The 8,575-nt window shown below is 46.4% G+C and overlaps 1 protein-coding gene across 4 annotated transcripts in view; it reads right to left on the bottom strand.

The window, feature by feature from the left end:
* Positions 1-3,486, bottom strand: part of EPS8L2 (EPS8 signaling adaptor L2) — a 114,574-nt gene extending 111,088 nt beyond the window's left edge. For 3 of the 4 annotated variants that reach the window (XM_006124878.5, XM_006124875.5, XM_006124877.5), the window contains exon 1: positions 3,007-3,481. The gene's annotated coding sequence lies outside the window, so the exon portion shown is untranslated. Of the gene's footprint in view, positions 1-3,006 lie in introns of all 4 variants that reach the window. The other variant, XM_089778694.1, reaches the window with a different exon arrangement.
* Positions 3,487-8,575: the final 5,089 nt, after the last annotated feature.

The raw sequence follows: 8,575 nt of genomic DNA on the forward strand, positions 1-8,575 counted from the left end.
GAGCCAAAACAAAAAAGTAGTCAATCTAATGGGCTTCTGTTGATATGCGTTTTAGTAGTTAAATTCCTGGACTGTCATTGCTCATTAAAAATGCCGTCATGTGGGAGGAAATGGGGTCAATATTGCATTTTATTAGTATCAGCAGAACTGACTTAAATGGGGCCTGCATGTTGTGTAGTCTTGCCTTAAACTTTGTATTCATGCCTGTCAGTGTGAAAAGCTATTTACATATGTTTGCATATAAATTTGCATGTATATGCAACCACACTTAAGTTGCGGCCCTCAGCATGTGCTGTGAGTATCATTGTGGCCCCCGGGGCTTCCAAAATTGAGTAGCCTTGCACTACCTATTCTGTGGCTAGAGGATTTCATATTAGCAATAGCATAATCCTAAGTAGGGTGGTGATGAAAGCTTTTCAGTGTCTTACAGATGAGTGGAACGGGGGAGGAAGGCAGAGGCACTCACTGATAAGGTGAGAAGTCTTAAAGGCCCTTAGCTAGTACCGTGGGCACTTTGACTCATGTTCATTAGATAGATAATAAAGTAGGTCTGGTGTGGACACCTTAGATAAGGAGTGATGTTGCAGTGTTAGATATGCTATGCACTACCATTTTGACATCACTCCAGGAAGAACAGTTGCAAAGCCGTTTGGGTGTGTTTTATTACAGGGTGGGAAAAAAAATCCCTGGCTACCATGTCGTTCCAGAAAGTACATGGTCTTTCCAAGGCACAGCCCCTGGGGACTGTCTCTCTGAGGGGATGTTTGGTCTGTGAATATTTGGGCCGACTCAGTAAAGAGTGGGTAACTTTATTACAAATCATGCTGAAATAATCAGCATTCACAAAAGAGAGAGAGCGCCTATGATGTGGTGGAGAGAGTGAGCAGAGAGAGAGAAAGAAAAAAGGAGAGAGACAGAGAAGAGGGCACAGTTGAGGGAATCGTCCAGGCAACAGTTCTGTGAGATTATACCCTCTTCTCCCACTCCCTTTCCCACTTCCCAACGTGGGATATTTCTCATGCCCCAGAATAGTTAACTGTCCGCTCACAGTGCTCTGTGTTATTTCCTTGGGACATGCCTCAACCCCACCCTCACACCGACTGACAATACAAAGGTATAGTTCACTTTTTTCTTAGTCTAATAAAACCTCTCGAATATCTTTGGAGGCATTTGGGGCCTTGAGAACTGTGGCGTCTCTTACGATTTCTTCATCCCCAAGAAAGAACCTGGACAGTCAAAAACCAATCTAAAGGGCACTCTCCTTTGCAACACACACAGGAAAGTGATCGGTCAGGTCAAGGGGTCAGCTCCCCAACTGGAGTAGATTGGCACAGCTCATTTAGCTACCAACACTGATCTACGTCAATAGCAGATTCAGCTGAATGTGTTCCTTTAGCATGGATTCAGTTTTCAAGTGCTAGATACTACAAAACCTAATGATCAGCACTCTAATATATTAGGCAAATGATCATGCACCCGCACTCACAAGCATACCTCCATCCCAAGCAATCACTTTAAAGTTTGTACAGTGCCTATGACAGTGGGAGGCGTATCCATGACTGGGGCTCCGTGGCCCTACCACTAAACAAATAATATTAATGATAAAGTGTTTCCAGGGTGGTTTGATTCCAGCCTATACAAGGCGACCCGTTTTGGACACCAGCTGAGGATCTGACTCAGGTCTGACTGCAAATCTCGGATAGTAATTAAATTGTTTATATTGCTCTAAATGCCTCTTGCTTAAATGAGACCAATATGCTGCCTGGCAGGACGGTTTCTACTGAATTTATTTGCATTTCTTTAGCAAAGTCCTTGATTTGGCTTTCAATCTCCTTTTTTATGATGGAGCCTTTTAAAAATCTCAGACCTCCAAAGAGCTTATTTATCAGGGTCTCTCTTTTTACTGTCCAAGCGAATGACTGGGTCACACAACTGAATAGAATCTTGAACATGCAATTGCAAATCTTACTGGTGAATTCTCAGAGATCATGTTGGCTGTATTTTGTTTGGCACCAAGAAGGCTGTCACAGATTACTATCCACCACCTGAGAAGCTGAGTAAAGTGCTATTGAATTTTAGACAGGTGGGACAGTTTACACTAACCAACGATCTGGCCCTCTGATGTGGCAACTGGTCTCACTGTGGGACAAACCTTGCAGTGGGGTTTTTAAATGTGCAAGAATTGAAGGACCTGATGCTGTTTAATCTTCCACACCGCTCTTGACATGTTTTCCAAAGCAGCGCAGCAGTCAGAATCCTCAGGAATCTCCCTACTTGTAGGTGACATGTCATCATATTTTACTGCCCGATCGTGTCATAATATGAGGAATAATTCCAGACTTTAAAATACCATCAGTCAGCGCTTCAAAGAAATCCAGCCTCACCAAATTTGCACCAGCATTTAACATCTAAATAAGCAAAAGGGGGAAACCATACAGATAACCTCTCCTGTTTGAAACGGGTATAGAATGAAAGATTTCAGGGAGCCTACACTCAGAATTTACTTGCACTCGATTTTTAAGTATGATGTAAAATTGTGTCAAGGTTGTTCTGTGGCCGGGGGGAGGAGAGGAGAAAACCCCACGAAACAGCAAGTAGGAAAGGACCCAAATGTGAAACAGGGAAAATTCCTTCCAACTTCTCCCAAGAGAAGGAAACTCCAACGTTTGTTTGCAAACAAACAGTGCGACACAAAAATGCAATCTTCAGACTTCATTAAAAAACCTCTTCTCTGCCAAACATCCATCCCCTGCCAAGAAAGTGCCACCTACTGGAGGTAGGACATTGGGCAGGGAAGGGCGAGAAAAGGAAAACACTGGAAACATTGCTGCTTTTTTCCCCTTCTTTACAGAAATCCCTCTCTTCAACATCTCCCGGCACTACATTCTTACCCCCCTTTCCCCTCACCAAACACACACATTTCCCCTGCTGCCTGGACCTGTTCTTTGAAGCAGGCAGATGTTACAAAAAATAATGGATTGTAGAGAACTAAGAGGTGAGACTTACCAGTGCTGAGAAGCCGCTTGCTGTTTCCTGGTCTGTTTCCTCTCCCAGATAGCTTGTGCCCGGTTAGGGAAGTCCTGCTGCCATGCTCAGTACACCAGGCACCCCTCGTCTTTTCCCTCTGCACCGTGCTGCGAATGCAGCCCCACAGTCTAACAGAGAGGGAGGGGCTAAGCCCACCTAATTTTCCAGGTGGCTCCTTTTTTCTATTGCCTCTGTCCCTGCCTTCCACTTCAGCCTCCCAAGCTTCTCTGAGAGCAGGTGACAGGCGTCTGGGCGGCAGAGGCACAGCCAGGGAGGGGAGGGCTGGGAGGCAGGGAGAGGTGGAGCTGCAGCTAGACAACAGGTTACTGTGTAACTACGAGCAGGAGGCCCTGGCTGTCAGAAGGCATCCCTGGAGCTGCCTCCAGTGCGGGGTGCCACTGCCGACACCTGGCGCAGCCGTCGGGGAGCAGAGCTCCACGCTGCCTGGGCAGAGGGCAGGGAGGGCGCGGTGGCTATTATTTGTTTTCTGTCTTCTGGGAAGAGTGGGGCAGGGCGGGGCGGAGAGACCGAGGAGGGAGAATTTCTCCCACTGAACAGCCAGGTTGGTAACAAGGCGTCTTTGTGAAGCACGAGCCGCCTCTCCGGAGTTTTCCTTTGGCTCACAGACTCTCTCTGTCTCCCTAGGTGTTTTTTCCTGCTTGGGAAAGTCAGGGCCTTCCTTCCTTGGCGTCTTCAGCGTGGAATTTGGAGGGAGGCAGAGGATGTGGGCAAATAGCCTATATCCTGGGCAACTGCTCACCGGGCCTGATGCAAACCCTAGAGCCGTGGAGGGGTAGATGTGAAGTGCAGAGAGAAAAGGGCTAATGGCTTCTGTATTACGCTGGTTTTGTGCATTGAAATCAATGGATTTCCCCGGGCGGTTTCAGTCCCTGTCGCTGCTCCAGTGTCACTGCTTTGTTACGGTTCCATACAAGATGAATGAGCACTAGTGATAGCACTTCCTCTGAAGCATATGGGAGCCCGATCCCAGTCCTTGCACACCCTTCTCAAACCTAGACACCTTCTGCTCTCACTTTGCATTTGCACTGGCATCGCTATCTTCAGTGGAGTTACTCCAGATTTACAGAGAAGGAGATCAATCCCCATTTTGTTCAGTCAGAGTTTTGGGGTGAATGAGGAATGCCAGATCAGGCCAGGGGCAAGTTCTCAGAGGCATGAGCGTCCCTCAACTCCTCCTCGAGGGACACAAAAGATCCACAGGAGCTGTTGAAGGGCTGACGGCACCAAGCAGAACACGTGGGAAGATTAGTTTAGTTTAGCAACTGTTCTACTTATAGATGACTATTTACAGGGTTCATTAAGTCTGTGGTTGGAAGGGAGAGAAATGAAACGCTTGGTTGAAGCCATGAGGGATTTTTTTTTTTAAAGTCTTCACTGGGCAAGTTTTGAGGGCATCAGGATAGATGTTACTGCACCATTGAGGCATGTGTATTCTCATGCTTCAGAAGTGGCACATTCTCAGGCTCTGATCCTGGAAACACTTCACACATCCTTCTCTTTAGGCCTGGTTTACACCTAAAACTTAGGTCAAACTGGCTACATCTCTCTGGAGTGTGAACTTTTCACACTCCTGAGCCATACAAAGTTGAACTGACCTAAGCCCTCATATAGACACCCCTTGGTTGACTAAACAATTCATTAGCTGAGCTAGCTACCTCCTTGCAAGGGAGTAGATTTACTTTAGCAACAGGAAGCACTCCTGTCGCAGCAGCAAGAGTGTACGTAATGGGCCACAGCAGCACAGCTTGGAGACATAGCAGTATTGATTTCTATATAGTTGGAGCTTAAATAATCCACTTCCCAAAGAATGACACATATTCCCATCTCCATCTGAGGGGGGGAACTGAGGCAGAGCATAGTTGTTAGCAGCTATATAATGAGTCAGTAGCAGAGGCAGGAAGAGAACCCAGGTCTCTGTACTGCAGATAGAACTTTTCTTATTCTCCTAGCAATGGAGTCCTTTGGAAGCAGAAATGTCCCTTCAAGTTTTCCAGCATTCCTCCTCCTCTTCAAAGACCAGAGGAGATCCTTAAAGGCTGGTACACGGCACTCCCTTCTCATCATAGGCAGATCAAGCTTATCCTGAAACTAAATGTTTGGTCATGGGCTATTTGCATGCATTTGGTAAAATAGAAAGAGGTGATTTGTGCTTTGGGGTCCTTGGAGAGAAGGTGCCCACCCCTCACGCAAACTCTTTGGAAAATCTGGGCACTTATTTTGGCATCTAAGGGGGGGATATGATAGAGGTCTATAAAAATCATGACAGGTATGGAGAAAGTGAATAAGGGAAAGTTATTTACTTGTTCCCATAACATAAGAACCAGGGGTCACCAAACTAAATTAATAGGTAGCGCATTTACAACAAACAAAAGGAAGTTTTTCTTCATGTAGCACACAATCAACCTGTGGAACTCCTTGCCAGAGGATGTTGTGAAGACCAGGACTTTAACTGGGTTCAAAAAAGAATAGATAAATTCATGGAGAGCAGGTCCATCAATGGCTATTAGCCAGAATGGGTAGGAATGGTGTTCTTAGTGTCTGTTTGTCAGGGGCTGGAAATGGATGATAGAAGAGGGATCACATGAGGATTACCTGTTTCTGTTCACTCCCTCTGGGGCATCTGGTATTGGCCAATGTCTGCAGACAGGATACTGGGATAGATGGACCTTTGATCTGACCCAGTATGGCCGTTCTTGTGTTCTTATGTCTGAATGGGGACTGAACTCTTTGGGAAATTGGGCCATATAGGAATAAGCTATTTTTACTTTAAAATAAGTGTCTCTGTGATTCTTCTGCCAAGTCTCATTTCAGCTATGTGGTAACATGATTTTAGGATCATGCCACCAGCCAAGGGGCTGATCAGTCCACACTGGCACCTTAACTGAACAGTGTAGACTGGGGGCCGTGTGGTGACACAAATTCCATGATACCACACACCTTTCTTGCAGGCAGGAAATAGCTGGTAACAGCCTTATCTCCTGGGGTCTGGTCTTGTCTTTCCTGCCCTGCGTGTTATGGGCAGAGGACTTGATTTTCAACTTTCTACCTTGCACGTGCACAGGACTCTCCAGAGAGAAAACGCCCCTGCTGAGCTCTCCCCAGTGGAATGTCACAGGACGAGATGCACACAGTGAGGCTGGGCTGATAGAGATCCAAGTTTTCTGAATGACAGAGTTGTAAAATTCCTGCTTTAGCAGAAGAATATCCTCTCACCGCCATTACAAAGAATGATACCTACCGTGCGTGCGTGCGTGTGTGTTTGTGTGTGTATGGCACACAATGATTCCTTTCTTTTCCCTGAATAATACTTCATGAACCCTGTATGGGTATGTATTACAACACCATTAAAATGAAGCCACCTCTAGGCAAAAGGCAAATAGATAACCCCCATGTATAACAGGGAAGGGAAAGCTTAGCCAGCTCCCTGGAAAGAGCCTTTACAGTGGCATAGTGGAGGGAGGAGCACGGGGGCAGTTGCACCCGGGTGCCATGCTAGAGGGGAACCAATTTAGTGCCCCTTCACTCCCCCTGTCATCCCTCGGCTCGCCTGCTTCTCCTCCACCCGCTGGTGGCGGCTGGAGCCTCCTTCCTGTCTCTCCGCCCCCAGCCCGACCCTCCTCCATCTCTGCTGGCGGGTTAGTGCATGCAAGGGCTCGGCCCCAAACTGGAGGGGGTGGGGGAAGACATGGTACAAGCTCCCCTTCCTTCCTCCCAGGGTCGAGCTCAGCTGTGCACCAGGTTTGGGGCCGCATGGGCAAATTTTTCCTTTGCCCCCGGGCACATAACACCCTTGCTACGCCTCTGAGCCTTTACTCTTTTTACAAAAAGCTTGATGGGATCTTTAATTTGCCAGAAAGCAAATAGGTCTCCTGGTTTAGGATTTCGCACACAAGGTCTTTTTTCAGTAACCTGTGTTACGTACCTTAGACCTACTTCAGAGGAATTAATAGCTGAGTTGACCTTCCCAAGATGCACACCTGTAGTTCCAGGGATGTTAGGGACAATGCACCTTAACCTTAACACATTTGGGTGCTGTGTTACGTCTACTCTGCGCCGCTATTTTGGGATACTGCTGGTATCCCGAAATAGCTATTCTGCATCTTGACAGTGCACCCGTTATTTCAAAATATTTTTCCAAGTAACAGGTGCACTATTCCAACATCTCTGTAAACCTCATTCCATGAGGATTAAGGGATATTTTGGAATACCAAATTATGAAATAAGGTATTTTGAAATTAATTTAAAATAAATTACACAATTTGCGTAGCTTATTTCAAGCTAAGAGTGCAGTGTAGACACACCCTTAGATATCCCATTGTGGCTGCCTGTACTACAGCTAAATTATGGAGCTGGCTACATGGTCCACTGTGAAATACTATAGCTTATGGGAAAAGGTGCATGGCTTTAGGCTATCCGTACAGAATCAGTACAGAGTGCTGCTACTCTGCTAAATAGGGAGCGTTTAGCCTAAAGGAAAGATATAGAAAACTAGATGGGCAGGAATAATTTAGACGATTAGGAAGTAGTCTAAGGGCCTGATCCAACCTCACGTGAAGTCAGTGGGAATCTTACAATGATTTCAGTGGGGTTAGGAATGGGCCCGAATGCCAGAGCAGGAAATAATCTGCATGCCTTGTATCAGCAAAGTCAAGAATGTGACTGCTTTGATTGTTCACCTCCAGTGGTACACACCAGGAAAGGATCACTAAGCACAGAAGAGAGTTTGGTGCTGGAGTGGCAGGCAGTTCGCTTCTGCATGGCATGAAATGAGCTCCTGTTAAGCATAAAGGGGAAAGAAAGTAATGTGACCCTGTATCTGACAACTGTATAGCAAAGGTAGAGAAGGCGAACTGCAGTGGCTGTTCTCGTATTACAAGGAGACATTCAGTTAAATGAAAGGCACCAAATTCAAGTGGAATAAGACAGGTTTTTCCATGCAATCAGCAGGTAACTGTGAACAGGGAGTAGAGATTTCTCTAGCTAATAAAAGACAACCCTAAAATAGTAAATATTTAAAAAACACACAAGCATTTGGGAAGGGATAGAAACCCTCCTGCTTAATGGCAGAAGCCAACCACAAACTCCTATGGCTTAGGAGGGAACAGTCCCTTGGGGCAGGTTATCCCATAACTGCTGAGTGCAAGTTTTCCTGCACCTTCCTCTTAAGCAGTGGGTACTGCCTCCTTAGAGCATGTCTGCACTGGAAAGTAAAGGTGTGTTTTTGTAGCATAGGCAGGCATACGCAGGCTGGATTTGTGGAGGGAGAGCTCAGTGGTATGAGCATTAGCCTGCTAAACCCAGAGCTGTGAGTTCAATCTTTGAGGGGGCCACTTAGGGATCTGGGGCAAATCTGTCAGAGATGGTACTCAGTCCTGCTGTGAGAGCAGGGGACTGGATTTGATGACTTTTCAAGGTCCCTTCCAGTTCTAGGAGATAGGTATATCTCCATATTGTATGGATTTTATCTAGGGACGCTGGCTACCTGATGGTATGGCACGGCAGCGCAGGCTAGCAACCAAGTCCAGTA

Source organism: Pelodiscus sinensis, chromosome 5 (genome assembly GCF_052426305.1).
Source record: "Pelodiscus sinensis isolate ZL-2025 chromosome 5, ASM5242630v1, whole genome shotgun sequence".
Lineage (NCBI taxonomy): Eukaryota > Metazoa > Chordata > Testudines > Trionychidae > Pelodiscus > Pelodiscus sinensis.